This window comes from Pleurodeles waltl, chromosome 2_2 (genome assembly GCF_031143425.1).
Source record: "Pleurodeles waltl isolate 20211129_DDA chromosome 2_2, aPleWal1.hap1.20221129, whole genome shotgun sequence".
Classification (NCBI taxonomy): domain Eukaryota; kingdom Metazoa; phylum Chordata; class Amphibia; order Caudata; family Salamandridae; genus Pleurodeles; species Pleurodeles waltl.
Genome location: NC_090439.1, coordinates 263,013,609 through 263,026,322, shown reverse-complemented (window position 1 = coordinate 263,026,322; position 12,714 = coordinate 263,013,609).

Here is a 12,714-nt window from a genome sequence, read left to right as displayed (position 1 = left end):
TCACTGGTTCTGGAGGGGGAAACATGCCCTGTGCTTGGTCCTGGGGAGTGCAAGGCCACCGTCTCTCAGGTGGGTGAATACCCCACTTGTTCTGGAGGGGGCAACATGCCCTGTGCTTGGTCCTAGGGAGTGCAAGGCCACAGTCTCTCAGGTGGGTGACTTGCCCACTGGTTCTGGAGTAGACAACATGCCATGTGCTTGGTCCTGGGGAGTGCAAGCCCACAGTCGCTTGGGTGGGTATCCTGCCCACTGGTTCTGGTGGTGGCAGGCCGCACTGCAGCCCATGGAGGCTGGATCATATGCCGTCCACCGGTGGTGACGGCTGCACTGTGGTGGTGGTGGTTGTGGGAGGCTCCTGCTCAGCCCCTGCACCCTCCGAATGGCTTTACTGTGGTGGTGGTGGTAGTGGGAGGCTCCTGCTCAGCCTCTGCACCCTCCGATGGCTGCACTGTGGTGGTGGTGGTAGTGGGGGGTTCCTGCTCCGCTCCTGCACTGTCCGATGGCTGTACTTTGGTGGTGGTGTTAGTGGGAGGCTGCTGCTCATCCCCTGCACCCTCCGATGGCTGCACGGTGGGGGTGGAGGTAGTGGGAGGCTCCTGCTCAGCCCCTGCACTCACCTATGGCTGCACAACCACGGCTGGAGGTGGGGGATCTGTGACAGCTGCTGGTGCAGGCTCCTTCCCCTTTTTCCTGGCTGCTATAGGCTCCATCCCCTTCTGCTGGCTGGTGCAGGTTCCCTCCACTTTCTGCTGTCTGGTGCAGGCTCCTTCCCCTTTCTGCTGGCTGGTGCAGGCTCCTTCCCCTTTCTGCTGGCTGGTGCAGGCTCCTTTCCCTTGTTGATGGCTGGTGCAGGCTCCTTCCCCTTTCTGCTGGCTGGTTCAGGCTCCTTCTCCTTCAGTATTTTTGGCCTGGAATCCTTTCCAAAACAAGTAGGTGCTGATGGAACTGGGCCCGTGGACTGTTTGGCTGAGGTGCTTGGCTGGGTTCTTGATACCAGGGCCATAGGTGCAGGATGGGGGGAGGAGTAGGGAAGAGGTAAATTGTGGAAAGGAAAAGCTTTTTAGGGACATTGGAAGAGGAAGAGGGAGTAGAAATGGGAGTGGAGGATGAGGAAGTGGTTGTTGGAGGTGTTTGTCTGCTGGATTTGGGTGCAGGTGCATGGGTTGTATGCGGTGTGAGGTCGATGGCTGTTGGGTGTCTGAGTGCTTGTGGTTGTGTTTGTGTACTTTGGCGGGGCAGACATGGTGGGAAAGGACACAGGGGAGGTGTGCATGGATGTTGTGTAGGTGTCTGCCAGTGAGTTGTGTGCTCTGCTTGATGTGGTGATGATGCAGGTAGTGGATGATGGTGTAGTGCATGCAGGTGTGAGTGTGGATGTAACTGGGTGGGAGGTGGAGGAGGAGGAAGAGGGGCAGGCTGTGGAAATAGTGGATGTTGTTGTGTCTGCAAATGAATGGTGTTTCTGTGAACGCCTGTGGGATGAAGTGTGGTGCTTGTGTTTACCTGTGACAATCTTGGGTGTTGTCTTGTGTGCATGCTCGTCTGGCTGTGTGCTTGGGATGAGTTTGGATTGAGGCGAATGAGACTGGGAAGTGGAAGTTGGAGGGGGGACGGTTGAAACAGGGACAATAGCTACCATCAGAGAGGAGGCCAGAGCCTGGATCAATCTCTGTTGGGCCGCCAATCCAGTGTGAATGCCCTCCAGGAATGCATTAGATTGATGCATCTGGGCTGCCAGCCCCTGGATGGCATTCACAATGGTTGATTGCCCTACAGAGCTAGATCTCAGGAGGTCAATAGCCTCCTCACTCAGGGAAGCATGGCTGACTGGGGCAGGGCCAGAGGTGCCTGGGGCGAAGGAGTTGCCCACCCTCCAGGGTGAGCGGTGTAGGAAAGTACCATCTTGTCTGGCATGTTACCCCCGTTTTCACAGTATGTATGTTTGTTTTTGCCCTTGTGTCACTGGGATCCTGCTAGGCAGGACCCCAGTGCTCATAGTGTATGCCATGTATGTGTTCCCTGTGTGGTGCCTAACTGTATCACTGAGACTCTGCTAACCAGAACCTCAGTGTTTATGCTCTCTCTGCTTTCTAAAATTGTCACTGCAGTCTAGTGACTAATTTTAACAATTCTCATTGGCACACTGGTATACCCATATCATTCCCTTGTGTATGGTACTTAGGTACCCAGGGTATTGGGGAGCCAGGAGATCCCTGTGGGCTGCAGCATTTCTTTTGCCACCCATAGGGAGCTCAGACAATTTATACACAGGCCAGCCAGTGCACCTGAGTGAAATAACGTCCACATTATTTCCCAGCTATTTTTCACTGCACATAAGTAACTTATAAGTCACCTATATGTCTAACCCCCACTTGGTGAAGGTTGGGTGCCAAGTTACTTAGTGTGTGGGCAGCCTGGCACTAGCCAAGGTGCCCCCACATCATTCAGGGCAATTTCCCCGAGCTTTGTGAGTGCGGGGACGCCATTACACGCGTGCACTGCACATAAGTCACTACCTATGTGTAGCGTCACAATGGTTAATCCGAACATGGTCATGTAACATGTCTAAGATCATGGAATTGTCACCCCAATACCATTCTGGTATTGGGGGGACAATTCCATGATCCCACGGGTCTCTAGCACAGAACCCGGGTACTGCCAAACTGCCTTTCCGGGGTTTCAGCTGCAGCTGCTGCCAACCCCTCAGACAGGATGCTGCCCTCCTTGGGTCTGGGCAGCTCTGGCCCAGGAAGGCAGAACAAAGGATTTCCTCTGAGAGAGGGTGTTACACCCTCTCCCTTCGGAAATAGGTGTGAAGGGCAGGGGAGGAGTAGCCTCCCCCAGCCTCTGGAAATGCTTTGATGGGCACAGATGGTGCCCATCTCTGCATAAGCCAGTCTAAACTGGTTCAGGGATCCCCCAGCCCTGCTCTGGTGAGAAACTGGACAAAGGAAAGGGGAGTGACCACTCCCCTGACCAGTACCTCCCCTGGGAGGTGCCCAGAGCTCCTCCTGTGTGTCCCATACCTCTGCCATCTTGGATTCAGAGGTGTTGGGAGCACACGGGACTGCTCTGAGTGGCCAGTGCCAGCAGGTGACATCAGAGACCCCTTCTGATAGGTTCTTACCTCTCTTGGTAGACAAACCTCCTTTCTTGATAGCCAAACCTCCTTTTCTGGCTATTTAGGGTCTCTCCTCTGGGGTATTCTTCAGATAATGAATGCAAGAGCTCACCAGAGTTCCTCTGCATTTCCCTCTTCAACTTCTGCCAAGGATCGACCACTGACTGCTCCAGGACGCCTGCAAAACTGCAACAAAGTAGCAAGACGACTACCAGCAACATTGTAGCGCCTCATCCTGCCAGCTTTCTTGACTGTTTCCTGGTGGTGCATGCTCTGAGGGCTGTCTGCCTTCACCCTGCACTGGAAGCCAAGAAGAAATCTCCTGTGGGTCGACGGAATCTTCCCCTGCTAACGCAGGCACCAAAAGACTACATCACCGGTCCTCTGGGTCCCCTCTCATCCTGATGAGCGTGGTTCCTGGAACACAGGAGCTGGATCCAAGTGACACCCACAGTCCAGTGATCCTTCAGTCCAAGTTTGGTGGAGGTAAGTCCTTGCCTCCCCACACCAGACAGCAAACCTGTGTACTGCATGATTTGCAGCTGCTCTGGCTTCTGTGCACTTTTCCAAGGATTCCTTTGTGCACAACCTAGCCTGGGTCCCCAGCACTCCATCCTGCAATGCTCAACCCTCTGAGTTGGACTCCGATGTCGTAGGACCCTCCTTTTGTGACTCCAGTTTCACAAATCTTCTAAGTGCCTGCTCTGGTACTTCTGCGTGTGCTGCCTGCTTCTACAGGGTCTCTCTGAGTTGCTGAGTGCCCCCTCTGTCTCCTCCTCCAATGGGCAATATCCTGGTCCTTCCTGGTCCCCAGCAGCACCCAAAAACCTCTTCTGCAACCCTTGCAGCTAGCAAGGCTTGTTTGTGATATTTCTGTGTGGAAACACTTCTGTAACATCCAGCACGCCGTGGGACATCTTTCATCCAAAGGAGAAGTTCCTAGCCCTTTTTGTTATTGCAGAATCTTTGGCTTCTTCCACCCAGAGGCAGCACTTTTGCACCTTCATCCGGGGTTTCCTGGGCTCCTGCCCCCCCTGGACACTATCGCGACTCTTGGACTTGGTCCCCTTGCCTTGCAGGTCCTCACGTCCAGGAATCCGTCTTCAGTGTTTTGATGGTGCTTGTGGTTCTTGCAGAATCCCCTATCACGACTATTGTGTCTTTCTGGGGTAGTAGGGTAACTTTACTCCTTCTTTTCAGGGTCTTGGGGTGTGGTATCTTAGACACCCTGACTGGTTTATTACAGTCCCAGTGACCCTCTACAAGCTCCCATAGGTCTGGGGTCAATTCGTGATTTGCATTCCACTTTTGGAGTATATGGTTTGTGTTACCCCTAGACCTATGTTCAACTATTGCATCCTGTTGTGATTCTACATTGTTTGCACTACTTTCTTTACTGTTACTTACCTGTTTTGGGTTTGTGTACATATATGTTGTGTATATTACTTACCTCCTAAGTGAGGGTATTCTCTGAGATACTTTTGGCATATTGTCATAAAAATAAAGTGCCTTTATTTTTAGTAACTCTGAGTATTGTGTTTTCTTATGATATTGTGCTATATGATATAAGTGGTATAGTAGGAGCTTTGCATGTCTCCTAGTTCAGCCTAAGCTGCTTTGCCATAGCTACCTTCTTTCAGCCTAAGCTGCTAGGAACACCTCTATTCTACTAATAAGGGATAACTGGACCTGGCACAAGGTGTAAGTACCACAAGGTACCCACTATAAGCCAGGCCACCCTCCTACATTGGTGGTGCAGCGGTGGGATAAGTACTTGCAACTGCTTTACCACTTTGTCATTTGGTGCTTTTCATAAGAAAATCATATACCAAATAGTTCAGTGTATGAAAACTGTTTACTTTTCTACTCTAAAACCTTTAACAAAGTTTCTGAAAAGTTTTGAAAACTTCTAAATGTTTTTCCAAAGTTTGAAAAAGGTTTTTCTTTGTGCTTTCTAAGTTCTAAAACTTTTTCTCTCGCTATCCTTAAACTTTTTCTATCATGTCTGTAGTAGAGCCCACTCTCAAAACTGTTAATGCAACATATGAGAATTTGAACTATAAAAGTTTGAGGGGTCTCTGCCTGGATAGAGGTTTGTGTATAGGTAAGAATCCTACAAAAGAGTTTCTCTTTAACATGCTCATTGTAGATGACCAGAACCAGTCTGGCCCATCACAGGATAGGTTAGAAAATGGGGAAGCTTTCCAGTCAGACTCAGAGGAGTGCCCTGAAGAAGCTGGGGAGGGTTCTTTCAAAGTCCTGCCCCCTAGCAGGGCACCTAGTGACACTGGTAGTGTTAGAGGGTCCCACACCAGTAGGGCATCTTTCACCTCTAGAGGCCAGGTTACTAGGGTCCAGACAGTTAGGGACAGGTCTCCCTCTGAAACTTCCCACATTTCCTCTGTGTCTAAACACTATCAACCCACCCACCCTGAGGATAACTTGATGGAAAGGGAACTCAGAAAGCTGAATGTAGAAGAGACCAGACTGAAGCTTAAACAGCAGCAGCTGGCTTTAGATAGGTAATCCCTAGACATAGAGAGGGAAAGACAGAGGTTGGGGTTAGTTCTCCATGGTGGCAGCAGCAGTATTTCTGATAGCAAAACTGTTAGAGAGCAAGATTCCAGGAATCTGCACAAGATAGTCCCCCCTTACAAGGAGGGGGATGACATTAATAAGTGGTTTGCTGCACTTGAGAGGGCCTGCATGGGACAGTTGGTCCCTCAAAGGCAGTGGGCTGCTATTTTGTGGCTATCTTTCACTGGAAAGGGTAGGGATAGGCTCCTTACTGTCAGAGAAAGTGATTCCAATAATTACAAAGGTTTAAAAGATGCACTCTTGGATAAATTTGGCTTAACCACTGAACAATACAGGATTAAGTTCGGAGACACCAGAAAAGAGGCTTCTCAAGACTGGACAGATTGTGTTGAATGTTCAGTGAAGGCCTTGGAATGGTGGTTGCATGGCAGTAAAGTTTCAGACTATGAAAGCCGGTATAATTTTATTCTGAGACAGCATATTCTTAACAATTGTGTGTGTGACTTGTTGCACCAGTACCTAGTGGACTCTGATCTAACCTCTCCCCAAGAATTGGGAAAGAAGGCAGACAAATGGGTCAGAACAAGGGTGAACATAAAAGTTCAAACAGGGGGTGACAAGGATGGCAAGAAGAAGGATGGTAAGTCTTCTGAGAAGGGTAGGGACAAAAGTAAACATTCAGAGACTTCATCAGGCCCACAAAAATCCCTCTGGGGGTGGTGGGTCCAAATCCTCTTCTAATAATCATAAAAAGCCTTGGTGTTATTTGTGTAAAGTCAAAGGCCATTGGGCAAGTGATTCCACTTGTCCAAAGAAAAACACCAAACCTCCCTCCACCACAACCCCTGATGCAAAATCTAGTGCCCCTATGTTAGAAATGGGGTCTTTGGTTGACAGTCTGGTTACCCCCTGTTCAAGCAAGGACCCTCACTCTAGTTAGGATAAAAGAGAATCACTCTCAGCTAACCCCTGCTTACCCCCTTGGTAGCTTGGCAGAGCAGTAGGCTTAACCTCAGAGTGCTAGGTGTAAAGTATTTGTACCAACACACACAGTAACTCAATGAAAACACTACAAAATGACACAACACCAGTTTAGAAAAATAGGAAATATTTATCTAGACAAAACAAGACCAAAACGACAAAAATCCAACATACACAAGTCAAGTTATGATTTTTTTAAAGGTTTAAAATAAAAAGAGTCTTTAGGTAGTTGTAACACCACACTAGCGCTGCTAGCGTGAAAATGTACCTGGTTTGCGTCAAAAATAACCCCGCACGGGCGGTGTGCGTCGAAAGTAACCCTGCACGGCTGTGTGCGTCGAAAACAACTCGGCACGGCGGTGCGCGCTGAAAAAGCCAGCCACACGACGATCCGAAAGTCCCGCGGCGCAGGGTGCGATCTCTCAGCCTCCGTCAGCGATGCTGCGCGTCGTTTCTCCTGCTCCGGGCGTCGGTTTTTCGGTCGCGTTTCCTGCGGCGTCGTTTCTCAGCTGCGGAACCGGCATCGCGTCGTTTTCTCAGCCGCGATCGGATTCGCGTCGATCTTTTCTCCGCACGGCGCTCGGTGCGTGTATTTTTGTCCTTAGGCTGCCAGCCTCTCCTTTCAGGGTCCCAGGAACTGGAAGGGCACCACAGAGCAGAGTAGGGGTCTCTCCAGAGACTCCAGGTGCTGGCAGGAAGAAGTCTTTGCTATCCCTGAGACTTCAACAACAGGAGGCAAGCTCTACATCAAGCCCTTGGAGATTTCTTCTTCAAGATGGAAGGCACACAAAGTCCAGTCTTTGCCCTCTTACTCTGGCAGAAGCAGCACTGCAGGAAAGCTCCACAAAGCACAGTCACAGGCAGGGCAGCACGTTTTCCTCAGCTATCAGCTCTTCTCCAGGCAGAGGTTCCTCTTGGTTCCAGAAGTGTTTCTAAAGTTTGTAAGTTTGGGTGCCCTTCTTATACCCATTTTAGTCTTTGAAGTCACCTTTCTTCAAAGGGGACTCACACCTTCTTGTGAAATCCTGCCTTGCCCAGGCAAGGCCTCAGACACACACCAGGGGGCTGGAGACAGCATTGTCAGAGGCAGGCACAGTCCTTTCAGATGAGAGTGACCACTCCACCCCTCCCTCCTAGCAGAGATGGCTAATCAGGAAATGCAGATCACACCCCAGCTCCCTCTGTGTCACTGTCTGGTGTGAGGTGAAAAACAACCCAACTGTCAAACTGACCCAGACAGGGAATCCACAAACCAGGCAGAGTCACAGAATGGTTTAAGCAAGAAAATGCTCACTTTCTAAAAGTGGCATTTCCAAACGCACAATCTTAAAATCAACTTTACTAAAAGATGTATTTTTAAATTGTGAGTTCAGGGATCCCAAACTCCACATGTCCATCTACTCTCTAGGGGAATCTACACTTTAATCTTATTTAAAGGTAGCCCCCATATTATCCTATGAGAGAGAGACAGACCTTGCAACAGTGAAAACGAAATTGGCAGTATTTCACTGTCAGGACATATAAACCACATTACTATATGTCCTACCTTATCCATACACCGCACCCTGCCCTTGGGGCTACCTAGGGCCTACCTTAGGGGTGCCTTACATGTAAGGAAAGGGAAGGTTTAGGCCTGGCAAGTGGGTACACTTGCCAAGTCGAATTTACAGTGTAAAAATACACATACAGACACTGCAGGGGCAGGTCTGAGACATGATTACAGAGCTACTTATGTGGGTGGCACAACCAGTGCTGCAGGCCCACTAGTAGCATTTGATTTACAGGCCCTGGCACCTCTATTGCACATTACTAGGGACTTACTAGTAATTCAAATATGCCAATCATGGATGAACCACTTACATACAATTTAAACAGGAGAGCATCTGCACTTTAGCACTGGTTAGCAGTGGTAAAGTGCTCAGAGTTGAAAAGCCAACAGCAACATGTCAGAAAAAAATAGGAGGCAGGAGGCGAAAAAGACTGGGGATGACCCTGCATAAGCAAAAGTCCAACACGACCCCCTACCAGCCTAAAGCCAGGGGAGAACAATCAATACCTTGATGTACTTCCCTGATTGGGGCGATAGAACAGGGACCCAGGCCCACAACAGCAGGGGCATGTTCCAGTTCTACGCCTTCCTGACTCCAGTTGGATCCCTCTGTCCATACTCTCAGGGCCCACTAAGCTAACCCATGGGGAACCCTTCTCCACATCTACAGACACCATCTGTGCAACACCTAACTTTACTTTGCTCACAGATGTATTGCAATGGGCAGATAGTACCACCAGGGCCAACACAGTGGTGTTGCCCACTCCACCCCCGGGGTGTGACTCTCGTCCTCCCCCCCCCAGGGGCAACTCTGTCCACCAGGACAGCAAGCCACAGTGGCCCCAGACAACTGTCAGGGATGAGAGCCCGACCTCAGGCCTCTCTAACCACTGTGACTGTGGAGAGTGGGGGGTGGTAGCCCCAGGTGCCTGGCACCCTTTGACCACTCTCTCTTCCACCAGGTCAGGGATGACAACCTGACCCTGGTCCTCCCCTCTGGGGCTCTGTAACCTCCCTGCCGAAGCGGCACCCCCAGAGTCAAAAACTGTCAGGGTGCTTGTAGAAGCAGTCCTGCACAATTCTTCCACCAGTGCAGGGATGTTAACCTGCAACTGATCCTCCAACCTGGGGTCTGTACCTTCAGGTTGGACCAGGGCCAGGGGTGAGGCTTCCCTCCCCCTGCCCTCTCTTCTGGGGTCCTGAACCACCCAACTAGGAGTGGCCCCCCCAGAAGACAACATGGTAGGGGCACTGTTAGCAGTAGCCCCTTCCTCCAGGTCAGGGGGGACACCCTTAACCTGGCCTCCCAATCCAGGGTCTGTACCCACAGACTGGATCACTGCCTGGCAAACCAGGACTTCCTGGGGGGCATACCTACCCCCTACCAGGTCAGAGTTTACCCTCTGAACCTGGTCATCCAACCCAGGGTCACCACCCTGCGGTTGAACCACTGCCTGGCACACCAGGACTTCCTTGGGAGCACATTTACCCCCCATCAGGTCAGAGTTTACCCCCTGAACCTGATCATTCAACCCAGAGTCACCACCCTGCGGTTGAACCATTGCCTGGCACACCAGGACTTCCAGGGGGGCACACTTACCCCCCTCAAGGGACACACTGTCCCGAAGGGCCACACAAGAGTCTGGCTGGCGCAGGTCTCCTGACCTCTGCCCATCTGACAGAGTCTGGATTCCCCCCAACCCAGAAATGGTCTCACCAAGGTCATTCATGGGGGGCTCTGCTCTCAGAGCTGACCCCTGACCCTCCAGGTTCTCCACTGGGGTCCGCAACCCCCTCTCAACCCTCTGTCTGGACTTCTGCACCCCCTCACTAGGAGTGGTACTGCCAGACACCAGAACTGGTGGGACGCTGGCTACAGCCGCCCCCCCAAGTTCTCCTGACACTGTGGGGTCTCCCTCAACAGATGGCCCTATGGTACAGGCTAGGCTCCCCTCCTGGTGTTCCCGCAGGGAACCCTCCAGGACCTGGGACCGGATCTCGGGCACCTTGGGCCTCAACCCATCCCCATTCCCTCTCCTCTGAGACTGGACATGGGGTCCCTCACCCATCCCACTACACTGGGACCTACCTGGGACACTACAATCCTTCCCTACCTCACCTGGTTGGGAACTACCTAGACCACTCCTCTCAGGAGCACCCCCAAATGCCTCTTCAGACTCTCTGGTACTCACCCAGAAGTCTGCCTCCATTGTAAGCTCCCTGGGGTCAGAGAACTCACACTCCACCTGGTGTTGGCATAGCTCTGGAAAATAAGGACTAGACATATGCTCTCCAGCAATTACATCACTCAGCCCCTCACATGAATTAACCAAAGTACCCTTCACCCAACCATCCAGTGACTCTGCTTTGAAAAAGCACCCCACATCACCCTCCTGAGACTGGTGAGACAGTACCTGACTGTCCCTGACACTCAACCCACACTCTTCTGGGATGTTTTCACACTCCATAACCAGGACTTCTACCTGGGGGGAACCCCTCTCCCTGTCACTCTCACCTAGAGTCAGTAGAGTGTCCCTCCCACCAGTAGGAATATGACTCCCCATGCCAGTTCCCCAATCCACCTCAGGGACCCTGTGCATCACTGGAGCTACCTCATACCCCTGAACCTCCTGGCGTGTGTTAACTCCCTCCTTCAAGTAGGGCACCACCTCTCTGGGCATGTGCACTTCTGCAGCATCACTGGATATACAATTGTTGCTGCCACCATTCCAGCTGGACTCAGCCCTCATGACTTCCAGCTCTTTCAATTTAAGCTCGTAAGCATAAATCATTTTTTTAATCTCTAAGTTCCTCCTCCTTTCTTCCAACTCCCAATTGAGCTTTTTCATCTCCCATTGGTACTCCCTCTCTGCCTGTCTGTCCTGTAACTCTTCAGGAGTCAGACCCTTGGGTGACACCCTGCCACCCCTCCTGGGGACCCTCCCCCCAGGCGTAACAGGTTCCTCCACTACACCACTGTGTATCCTCTGCACTTCCCCCCCCATATTCTCCTCCTCTGTGTGCCTTCCAGCCTTCTTGATTGTCACCCAGGCCCTCTGTGCCTGTTGCAGCTCCCCCTCCCTGGTGGAGCTCTCAGTGGGACAGTCAAGATCTTTAAGGAACTGTTTCAATTGAGCAACTGAGTACTCCTTCAGTTTCTCCATTTCAAACACAGCTCCAGCTGTTGCATCTCCAGATTGAGACATGATGGTCACAAGTGCAAAGTTCCAAAAGGCAGAAAAAAATAATTTCCCAATGAAGTAAAAAGAATCAGTCAAGGGATCAGCAAAATCATGGAAGTAGAATAAAAAGAGTCCTTAAGAGAAAAATCAAAAGATCACCAAACAAGTAGTATGTGGTCACGTAGTGGTCTGAGATCAAAACAGTAGTGTACACTTAATTACTGTATGTCAAGTACAAATACAAGTCCAATCCCGACCGCTGGTCACCAATGTTAGAAATGGGGTCTTTGGTTGACAGTCTGGTTACCCCCTGTTCAAGCAAGGACCCTCACTCTAGTTAGGATAAAAGAGAATCACCCTCAGCTAACCCCTGCTTACCCCCTTGGTAGCTTGGCAGAGCAGTAGGCTTAACCTCAGAGTGCTAGGTGTAAAGTATTTGTACCAACACACACAGTAACTCAATGAAAACACTACAAAATGACACAACACCAGTTTAGAAAAATAGGAAATATTTATCTAGACAAAACAAGACCAAAACGACAAAAATCCAACATACACAAGTCAAGTTATGATTTTTTTAAAGGTTTAAAATAAAAAGAGTCTTTAGGTAGTTGTAACACCACACTAGCGCTGCTAGCGTGAAAATGTACCTGGTTTGCGTCAAAAATAACCCCGCACGGGCGGTGTGCGTCGAAAGTAACCCTGCACGGCTGTGTGCGTCGAAAACAACTCGGCACGGCGGTGCGCGCTGAAAAAGCCAGCCACACGACGATCCGAAAGTCCCGCGGCGCAGGGTGCGATCTCTCAGCCTCCGTCAGCGATGCTGCGCGTCGTTTCTCCTGCTCCGGGCGTCGGTTTTTCGGTCGCGTTTCCTGCGGCGTCGTTTCTCAGCTGCGGAACCGGCGTCGCGTCGTTTTCTCAGCCGCGATCGGATTCGCGTCGATCTTTTCTCCGCACGGCGCTCGGTGCGTGTATTTTTGTCCTTAGGCTGCCAGCCTCTCCTTTCAGGGTCCCAGGAACTGGAAGGGCACCACAGAGCAGAGTAGGGGTCTCTCCAGAGACTCCAGGTGCTGGCAGGAAGAAGTCTTTGCTATCCCTGAGACTTCAACAACAGGAGGCAAGCTCTACATCAAGCCCTTGGAGATTTCTTCTTCAAGATGGAAGGCACACAAAGTCCAGTCTTTGCCCTCTTACTCTGGCAGAAGCAGCACTGCAGGAAAGCTCCACAAAGCACAGTCACAGGCAGGGCAGCACGTTTTCCTCAGCTATCAGCTCTTCTCCAGGCAGAGGTTCCTCTTGGTTCCAGAAGTGTTTCTAAAGTTTGTAAGTTTGGGTGCCCTTCT